The following is a 9,200-nucleotide window of genomic DNA, read 5'->3' on the forward strand; positions in this document are numbered from 1 at the left end:
TGATGTGTCTTGGTGTGGGCCTCTTTGGATCCCTGATTTTTGGAATTCTCTGAGCTTCCTTGGGTTTTATGTCCATTTCCTTCACCAAGTTAGGGAAGTTTTCCATCATTATTTCTTCAAACAGCTGTTCAACATCTTGATTTTTTTCTGTTATGCGATTCAGATGAATATTTAGAGCCTTAATAGTGTCCCATATTCTCCTTAAATTATTTTTATAGTCTTGGCATCTTTTTTCTTGCCATTCTGATTGAGTTGTCCCAATTGGCTTTCCTGTCCTCTAGATAGAGCATTTGATCCTCTTCTTTATTCATTTTGTTTATTCTTTTGTTTATTCCATTTAATATACTTCTCATCTCAGATAATGTGTTCTCCATTCGGACTGGTTCCCTTTTATAATTTCCATTTCCATTTTTATCTCTTTGTTGGAGTTCTCTACATATCTCAAAAGTTCATTGAGCATCATTATAACTAAGGTTTTGAACTCTGCATCTGTTAGATTACTTGACTCCATTACATACTCTGTTCTGTTCTGTCATATGGTTTCTGCTTCTTTGTCTTCCCATTTTGGCTGCCTTTCTGTGTCTGTTTCTATGTACTAAGCAAAGCTCCCGGTCTTATTAGTGTGGCTTTGTGAAGTAGGTGTCCAGTGGGACAGTCCTGAAAGGAGTTCAGCTGCAGGCTAAATTTAGCCCAAGCCTCTGCCCCTCTGGGGCCACCTGTCAAGATTCAGCAAGCAATCCACAGATGCTGTGCTTATAGTTGCCTCAAAAGTCCACACCAGAAACTGAGGCCAGCTGCCTTCACCATTGTGAGTCTCGGCAAGGAGCACCTGACTCGCTGAGGATACACCTGGATGTGGCTTGGGTGGGGCCCGAGTTGGGGGAGACAGGGTTTCAGGAAATCCTCTGGGCGGAGGAATCTTTGTTATCCAGTTTGATGATGTCACTGCTATGGCAGGTCTGTGTCCTGCGCACTGGTAGAGGCGAGGGCTGAACAGGGAACAACGGATACTGCTGGCACTTCTGTACCCAGTCAGTCTCCCGTTGGCCCTCACTCCGACTTGTCTCCCTGTAAGTCCCTGGTGTCCCCTGTGTGCAGCCAAACGGGCACTGGTGCTCAGAGCGAGCAGGTCTGTTACTGTGAAAATCCGCTTGCAGACGCGGCCCCTTTAAGAGGTGTCTGCCGCTGCCACTGCCTTCGTCTCAGCCACTCTGGATGGAGCAGCCCCGCATCCTCGCCCCATTCTACCTTCTGCCGTTGCAGGGTGCTTTCTTGGATTTCTCCCTAGTTGTATGGTTTGTTCATCTAGATCTCAGGCGATTTTTTTCTTGCTGCTGCTCCTTGTTTCCATGACAACTTTGATTTGGTCGCCAGAGGAATGAACAGAACCTATATCATCTACGCCATTTTTTTCATCTCTTGTCTGGTTTCTTTTATGCGATATAATTATTTTGAAATTCATCCATAATGTATCTGTCGAAATAGTTCATTTTTAAAATTGTTGAATAGTGCATGTTTCATTGTACCAAAAATTTATCCATTTCCCTGTTGATGGACATTTGAATTGTTTCCAGTTTGAGACTATTCAAACTAAAGCTGCTATGTTCTTCCCACCATCCTGGAGCCTGTGGAGCCCTGCTGGGAACAGGACTTCTAAAACGACAAATACGTCTGGAAGGCTGTAGTCCAAGGCCAGTTTTGCTTGCTATTAGCAGGGTCTCAGAAACCAGAGGGAGCACATAGCTCTTTTTAAAATTGAAGGTGTTTATGCTCCAGATGAAACTGAATTCTATCTAGGCAAGAGATGTGCTTATGTGTACAAGGCAAAGAATGACATAGCGACTCCTGGTGGCAAAAAGAACAAAACCAGGGTAATTTGGGGAAAGGTAACTCTTGCCCATGGAAATAGCAGCATGGTTCATACCAAATTCTGAAGCAACCTTCCTGCTAAGGCCACTGGATGCAGACTCTGTGTAATGTTGTACCCCTCAAGGATTTAAACTTATTGAAAGTAAATAAGTAAAAGTAGATTTGTTCTCTTGTATTTTTATTTAAAAAAAAAAAAGTGCTGTGAAAAAAAAGAAAAAAAGGAACTGCACAAACATGAGGGAAAAGGGTCAGCCAGCCACAATAGTAATTTTTAAAAATTTAAAAATAAAAATAAAGCTACTATGAGTGTTCGTGTACAAGTCTTCATAAGGACATTTGCTTTCCTTTCTCTTGGGTAAATACGTAGGAGTGGAGTAGCTGGGTCATATGGTAGATGTATATTTAACCTTTTAAAAGCTGTTCAACTGTTTTCCAGAGAAGTCCTACCACTGTATTCCTACCAGCAGCATGTATGAAAGAGTTCCAGTTTCTCCTCTCCAATTCTTGATATGGTCACTCTTTCATTTTAGCCATTCCGATAGGTGTGTAGCACTATCGCATTGTGGTTTTAATTTGCATTTCTCTAATGACTAATAATATTGAGCATCTTTTCATGTACTTATTTGCTATTTGTATATCTTTTTTTTTTTTTGTAAAGTTCGTTCAAATCTTTTGCCCATTTTTTGATTGGGTTCTTGGCTTTCTAGTTATTAAGTTTTAAGATTCATTATATGTTCCTTTATCAGATATGAGATTTGCAAATATCTGTGGTTCATCTTTTCATTCTCTTAATGGTGTCTTTTAAAGAGAAGTTCTTAATTTTAATGAAATCCAACTTATCAGTTCTTTCTTTTATTAATTATGCTTTTGGCATCTTACTTAAGATATCTTTGCTTAACTTAATATCAAAAATTTACTACTATGTTTTCTTCTACAAATTTTTTAACTTTAGGTTTTACATTTAGATCTGTAATGCATTTGAATGAATTCTTGTATACAGTGAGAGGTATGAATTGATGTTTATTTTAAAATGTGCAAAAAGCATAAAAATATCCAATTGTACTAGCACAATTTGTTAAAAAGATTATCTTTCTCCACTAAATTGCCTTTTTACCTTTGTTGAAAATCAGTTGATCAAGTATGTGTGGGTTTATTTCTGGACTGTCTAGCCCACCTAAATACTGTTTTTCAAATTTTTCATCGTAGTAAAAATACATATAACAGAAAAGTTGCTATTTAAACCATCTTTAAATATTCAATTTAGTGGCATTAGTTACATTCACAATGTCGTTCACCCATTGTCACTATTTTTTTCTTAAAAAAAAAGGAAATTTTGAATTCCATTCCATCACACTGCCTGTTTTGTTTTAATATATATAAAGAAAATAATGTTAGTGCTCCAGAAAGATGAACCATATTTAGCCTGTAGCTTTGTATGGATTCCATACCATCCCTTCCTCCCTAGGTTGTACGAACTCCAATTTGAGAATCTCAGAGGACATCAGAATTTACAGAGACCTTAGAGGTCAGCTGGAAGTGCCCTTTGTTATACAAATGTGAAAACTGAGAACCCAGATGACATGCTGGGCAGTGACAGAGCCAGCTGAAAAATAAGAAATGCTATTTTTGTGCTGCTGAGGGCTTTGCACCAACTCCTGACCCCCGCCTCTACAAGATCTCGCTTCGATGCAATCAACTCTTCTCTCTGCCTCCGGATGCCAGAAAAGTAAAGCAATGCCGCCTTCCCCAGAAGACGGACTTGCGTTTAACCAAGGGATAGAAATGCCTCAAAGTCGACGAAAGGGGGAGATCAGGGACAGAAAAGCTCAGCTACAAGAAGGAACCCCTCAAGTGCGCCCACTGTGGAGAGGATGCTTAGAAGGAGTCTTCACAAGGATGACACTAGGCAGCAATTCGTACCCTCAGGATAGAGTGTGGCTTGTCAGTACAAATAAAAACAGTGCCATTTATGGACCTGTTTAAAGAATGCTAATGAGCAGCCCTCCCTCCCTTCTCTTAATTCCTGTCGGTTGCCCCAGTCCCTTTCCCACAAATGCTGAGAATCTTGATCCGATTTATCACACGAAGTGGGGTTTCCTAGTCTTCTTGGAAGTTCAGTAGTTCCCTGCTCTCTGCGTTTTCACTTTCCATGTTTTCTGTTACCCTGGTCAACTATAGTCCAAAAATATTAAATGGAAAATTCTAGAAATAAAGAATTCATAAGCTGTAAATTGCACACTGTTCTGTGTAGTGTGATGAAATTGTGCGCCCACCACTCTGTCCCACCCCGGATCACCCCCTTCCTTGTCCAGCGATTCCACACTGGTTGTGCTCCCCACCCATCGGTCACTTAGCAACTGTCTCGGTTATCTGATCGACTGTCACCATATTGCATTGATATCTAGAGGTCTGCAGTGCTGGTGGACTCCACTCTGAAAATGTTTTCATTTTTCTCAAGTTCAAATAATCCTTATTTTACTTAATAATGGCCCCAAAACACTGGAATAGTGATAATGGCAATTCAGACACGCCAGAGAGAAGCTGTAAAATGCTTAAGTGAAAAGTTGAGTACTGTAAGATATTTTGAGAGAGACCACATTTACATCACTTTTATCATAGTATATTGTTATAATTGTTCTGTTTTATTATTAGTGTTGTTAATCTCTTACTGTGCCTAATTTATAAATTAAACTTTATAATAGGTATGTACGTATAGGAAAAAACATAGTTTATATGGGGTTTTGTACTATCTGTGGTTTCAGGCATCCACTGGGGGTCTTGGAACAGATCCCCATGGATAAGGCAACTATATTTTATAGAAAAAATGGAGGCACAGAGAGGTTAAATAACTTGCAAAGATCACACAGCTTGCCAAGACTATATCCAGAGGCCTTAATGAACATCTTACAGGCGTCTCCCATCGACCCTGTTGACTGCTCCCTTAACCTCTTCCAACCTGATTTACGGACACTGCTGTGAAAGCTGAACAGCCCTGATGAGCAGAGCCACTGAGCACGCAGGTGGCCAGTTGAAAAATACGTGAAGCCAGGCTATGGAGGGAGGCCCGGCCTCCTGGTGGGCTCTGAGTCACACAGGTCAGCCGGGGCTGGCCTGCTCAGCCTGTCACCCTCAGCTGTCTCTCTGTGTTGCACAGCAGAGCCGGGGCTCAGAGATGGGAACTGCAATTTACAAGCTCTCGGGCAAAATCAACTTTCAGGTGAAGAAAACCCACATACCCGGTAGGTTACATTTGCTTCTGACAGTCTGATGGCACCTGGCCTGCTGGGAGGATGAGAGTCTCCACCTTGGTTCGATCGTTTTGCCTTTGATATTCTAGAAAGACCCTGCTAGCCTGCAGGGCTAGGGAAAAATGCTTCAGCTGGGCCTGCCGTTTGGGTTTCTTGTCAGCTGAGTTCGTTCAGAAACCAGTCACAAGGACGCCTTATTTCTCGTAGGCAAACGTGCTTTCGAATTTTGCATGAGTTAAACGAAAGATGGAGACCACAGAGCCCTGCAGTTCCTTTCTATCACAGGGCAGCTCGGTAGGTCGGATTTTCCATAACAGATGTAACATTAACTCCAGCATTATTTTGACTGGTTATAAATATCAAAGACATGTGTTTTGCAGTTCAGATTCTTCCTAAAAAGACTCAAGGATTTCCAGGCTTTAGGCCACGGCTCCCGAGTCTTTCTTGAGAAGCAACAGAAAATGCGTTCGGGCTTGCTGTGCTGGAAAAATTGTGGGAGGTGTCCCAGTATAGCGGCACACCTGCAAACGTGTGGGACAGCCTGGCGTTTCCTATACCTTCGAAAAGTGGGTAGTTCTTTATTGTCAACAAAATCGAAATGAAGATTTAACAGAAGTTAAATATTGAGTAAAAGAGTGGGGGATCTCCAGTTTTGCCAGTGGCTGATAGATTTCCCTTCCTAAGGCTAATAAAAAGCTGTGTAAGTTTAAAAGTGAGAAGGTGGCTCATAAAGGGGTGTGTGTGTGTGTGTATTTAGAGTGAGAAGGGCTGGAATGGACTGAAAGAGGAATGTTACTTAGTTTTAAGCCATGACTTGTCTTGTTTCTTGGTGTGAGCAGCCTGCCTTCGTGCTCATTTGTGGTGATGTGGCAGATATTGTGCCCTGAAAACATTTTCAGGGCAGAATATCTGCCACATCACCGATTATCTTATTACTATTATCTAGAGGCTCTCACAAAACCAATAAGTAATTGTATTTCTAGAATAGCTTGCCTGGTAGTAAGACAAAGCATTACCATGTTTCATCATATCTAAGACATCATCAATCGTGACATAATTTTTTGCACTATTAAGAAAGGAAAATGCTGTCCATTACACCATGGCATGCCATTCATTGTAAGACACGTGCCCATTTCAGAGATGTCTACTTGTAAAAAAAAAAAAAAAGTGCCTTTCAGTATAGGAAAAATTTCGTAGATAACCCTGCAAAGCTCCTTTTAGTCTTATAAGAGTATCCCTATAAGAGTATTGCCATTCTATTGAAACTCCATTTACAATAAGGGGATAAAACTATGCTGATGCTTAGGTTTTGCTTTCCCTTCCTTCACGTAGGCTTTTAACAGCAGGAAATAGTGGGCCTGCTGTAGGCTTGACATTGTAAAATTAATTATGAATGAGAAACAAAAATGCATCAAAAGAGAAAATGTTTCCTAATGGCATTAGTGAATTCCCTCTTAGAATAGCACAAAGCTCTCTAATTCAATTTGTCTCTTAGGTTTATTATCATGTAGGCACACGTAAATAATAACAGTGTCAATCTAGTTCCCAGATAAGGGAGAGTCATGAGGATTCACAAAAATTAAATTAAAATAAATTTTAAAAAGATGGTGCACAATCTTGGAAAAATATGAGATAAGGAATTAAAATATATATCTCATTCTATTTTGAATTAAATAAGGAATTCTGTAGGATTTCAGTTCCAGTTCCATTTGGGGGCAGAGGAGAACAGAAGGCGAGCACACAGGCGAAGAATGCAATGCCCTTTTTCCTCTCAGTATCATGTCTATATTTTATTATCATGTCTATATTTTATTCTATTCCTCCCACTGCCTGGCAGAATGTGGTTCAACTTCTGGAAGGAATGGTCTATACCAGGGGTCCCCCAACCCCCTAGCCACAGACCTGGCTCCGTTCTGTTAGGAGCCGGACTGCACAGCAGGAGATGAGCAACGGGAGCCAGTGAGGCTTCATCTGTATTTGCAGAAGCTCCCCAGCCTGGCATCACCACCTCAGCTCCACCTCAGATCAGAAGGAAGTAGATTCTCATAGGAGCACCAGTCCCTGGTGCCAAAAAGGTTGGGGACCACTGCTTTACACTCTATGTCTCCACTCCCTTATCTTTCTTTTACTTCAGGGCAATCTCTCTTTACTCCAGTTTCCTAATGGCCAAATCTCTGCACTGTTCCATGCTTGTCTGATTGACTTCTCTGTGACACGTGACAGTGCTGACCCAATTGTTTTCTCGGAATTTTCTCCAGCTTTAAACTTCTTCCCCACATTCTTGCTTGCTTCTCCTCTTAGGTCTCTGCATCTTACTTCTTGAACTGTCCTTCAGACAGCTCACCTTTCTCTGAGCATCACTTCAACATCAGTGATCTTTCCTTGTCCTGCTTCTTGCTACATGAGAGTAGCTGCCACTTTGTATGACTTCCTATTTTAGAACATTCTAGGACATAATGTTACATCATTTATGTTCACAGGAGCCCGTTGAGGCTCCATTATCCCCTCTGCTCACAGATGGTAACTCAAGGTTCAGAGTAGGCTAGTAACTTATGCAAAGCCTCACAGCTAGTAAAAGATGGAGGCAGAATTTGAAGTCAGACTGTCTGACCAACAAACATGCTGTTTCCAAACAGCCACTCTTGCAGACTGCTGCTCTCAGTCACACTCAGGTCTTCCCATACAACCTAACAGGTTAAATGACTCCCAACCCCACCTCAGCAATCCCCGCTCAACTCCAGACTCGCATACCCAACTGGACATCTTCTCTCATAGTTCCACTGGCACCTAAATTTCAAACCTCCCTGAGCATGGTCCTTTTCTATCAGTGTCCTTACCTTCTGGAAGGCATCACCTGGGAGTCCCCTTAGAGTCTTCTCTCCTTATATCACAATCCTGACAATAGTGCTCGTGTTATTTTGCCGGGGCTGCCATAACAAAACACCACCAACTGAGTGACTTAAACAACAGAAATTAATTTTCTCCCAGTTCTGGAATCTAAAGGTCCAAGATCGAGTGTAGCAGAGGTGGTTTCTTCTGAGGCCTCTCTCATTGGCCAGTAGATGTGTGCCTTCTCACTGTGTCTTCCCATGGCTGCCCTTTGGTCTGTGTGTTCTCCATGTCCTAATATCTTCTTCTAATTAGGGCCCACCCATATGAACTCATTTTATCTTAATTACCTTTTTAAAGGCACTGCCTCCAAATATAGTCACATTGTGAGGTCCTGGAGGTTAGGATTTCAACATATGAACTTAAGGGGGACAAAGTTCATTCCATAACCGAGCTCTTAAGCAGCTCCCAAAATTGACTTTCCATCTTCATCTACACATGTTTTAGGTACATGTTCAATTTTTTTCCTTTTTTACTGATAGCAGTGTAGTTTCCAAAATATAGAGACTTTACTGTAGAGATTATATTGATCATAGTGAAGAGGGGGAAATGACTTTTTAATTCATCTCCCTTGAATCTTGCCTGTTCCCCCATCACCTCAAGATGATGGTGTCAACATAGATGCTTTATCCTTGGTTAGAATAAAATCCTCATGTGGAACCCCCACTCTAAATTTTCCTCCAGGGTTTTTCTTGCCCAGACACCACTTTAATAGTAAAGTTATTTCATAATAAGGCCCTTTAAGTATTTCATAATCTAAGATCCCTCTTGAATGGGTTCTTCTACTAGATTACTGTTGAGAGAATTCTGTTTGCTGGTGAATAGAGTTGTAGAAGTTTTTATGTGTTGTGATGTGGCAGTAAGAGCTCTTTTAAAAATATTTATATTGGAAAACCATTTGGCAGTTCCTCAAGAAATTAAGCATAGTGTTACTATATGACTCAGCAGTTCCAGTTCTGGGAATGGAAACAACCCAGTGTCCATCAGTTGATGAGTGGATAGACAAAATGTGGCACTTTCAGGCAATTGAATATTATTCAAAAAGAGTGAAATCTAATACATGATACAACATGGGTGAACCTTAAAAACATTATGCTAAGTGCAAGAAGCCAGACACAAAAGACCATATATTCCACTTCTATGAAATGTCCAGAATAGGCAAATCCATAGAAACAGAAAGTAGATTGGTGGTTG

The sequence above is a fragment of the Pteropus alecto genome, unplaced genomic scaffold, assembly GCF_000325575.1.
Source record: "Pteropus alecto unplaced genomic scaffold, ASM32557v1 scaffold76, whole genome shotgun sequence".
NCBI classification, from domain to species: Eukaryota; Metazoa; Chordata; class Mammalia; order Chiroptera; family Pteropodidae; genus Pteropus; species Pteropus alecto.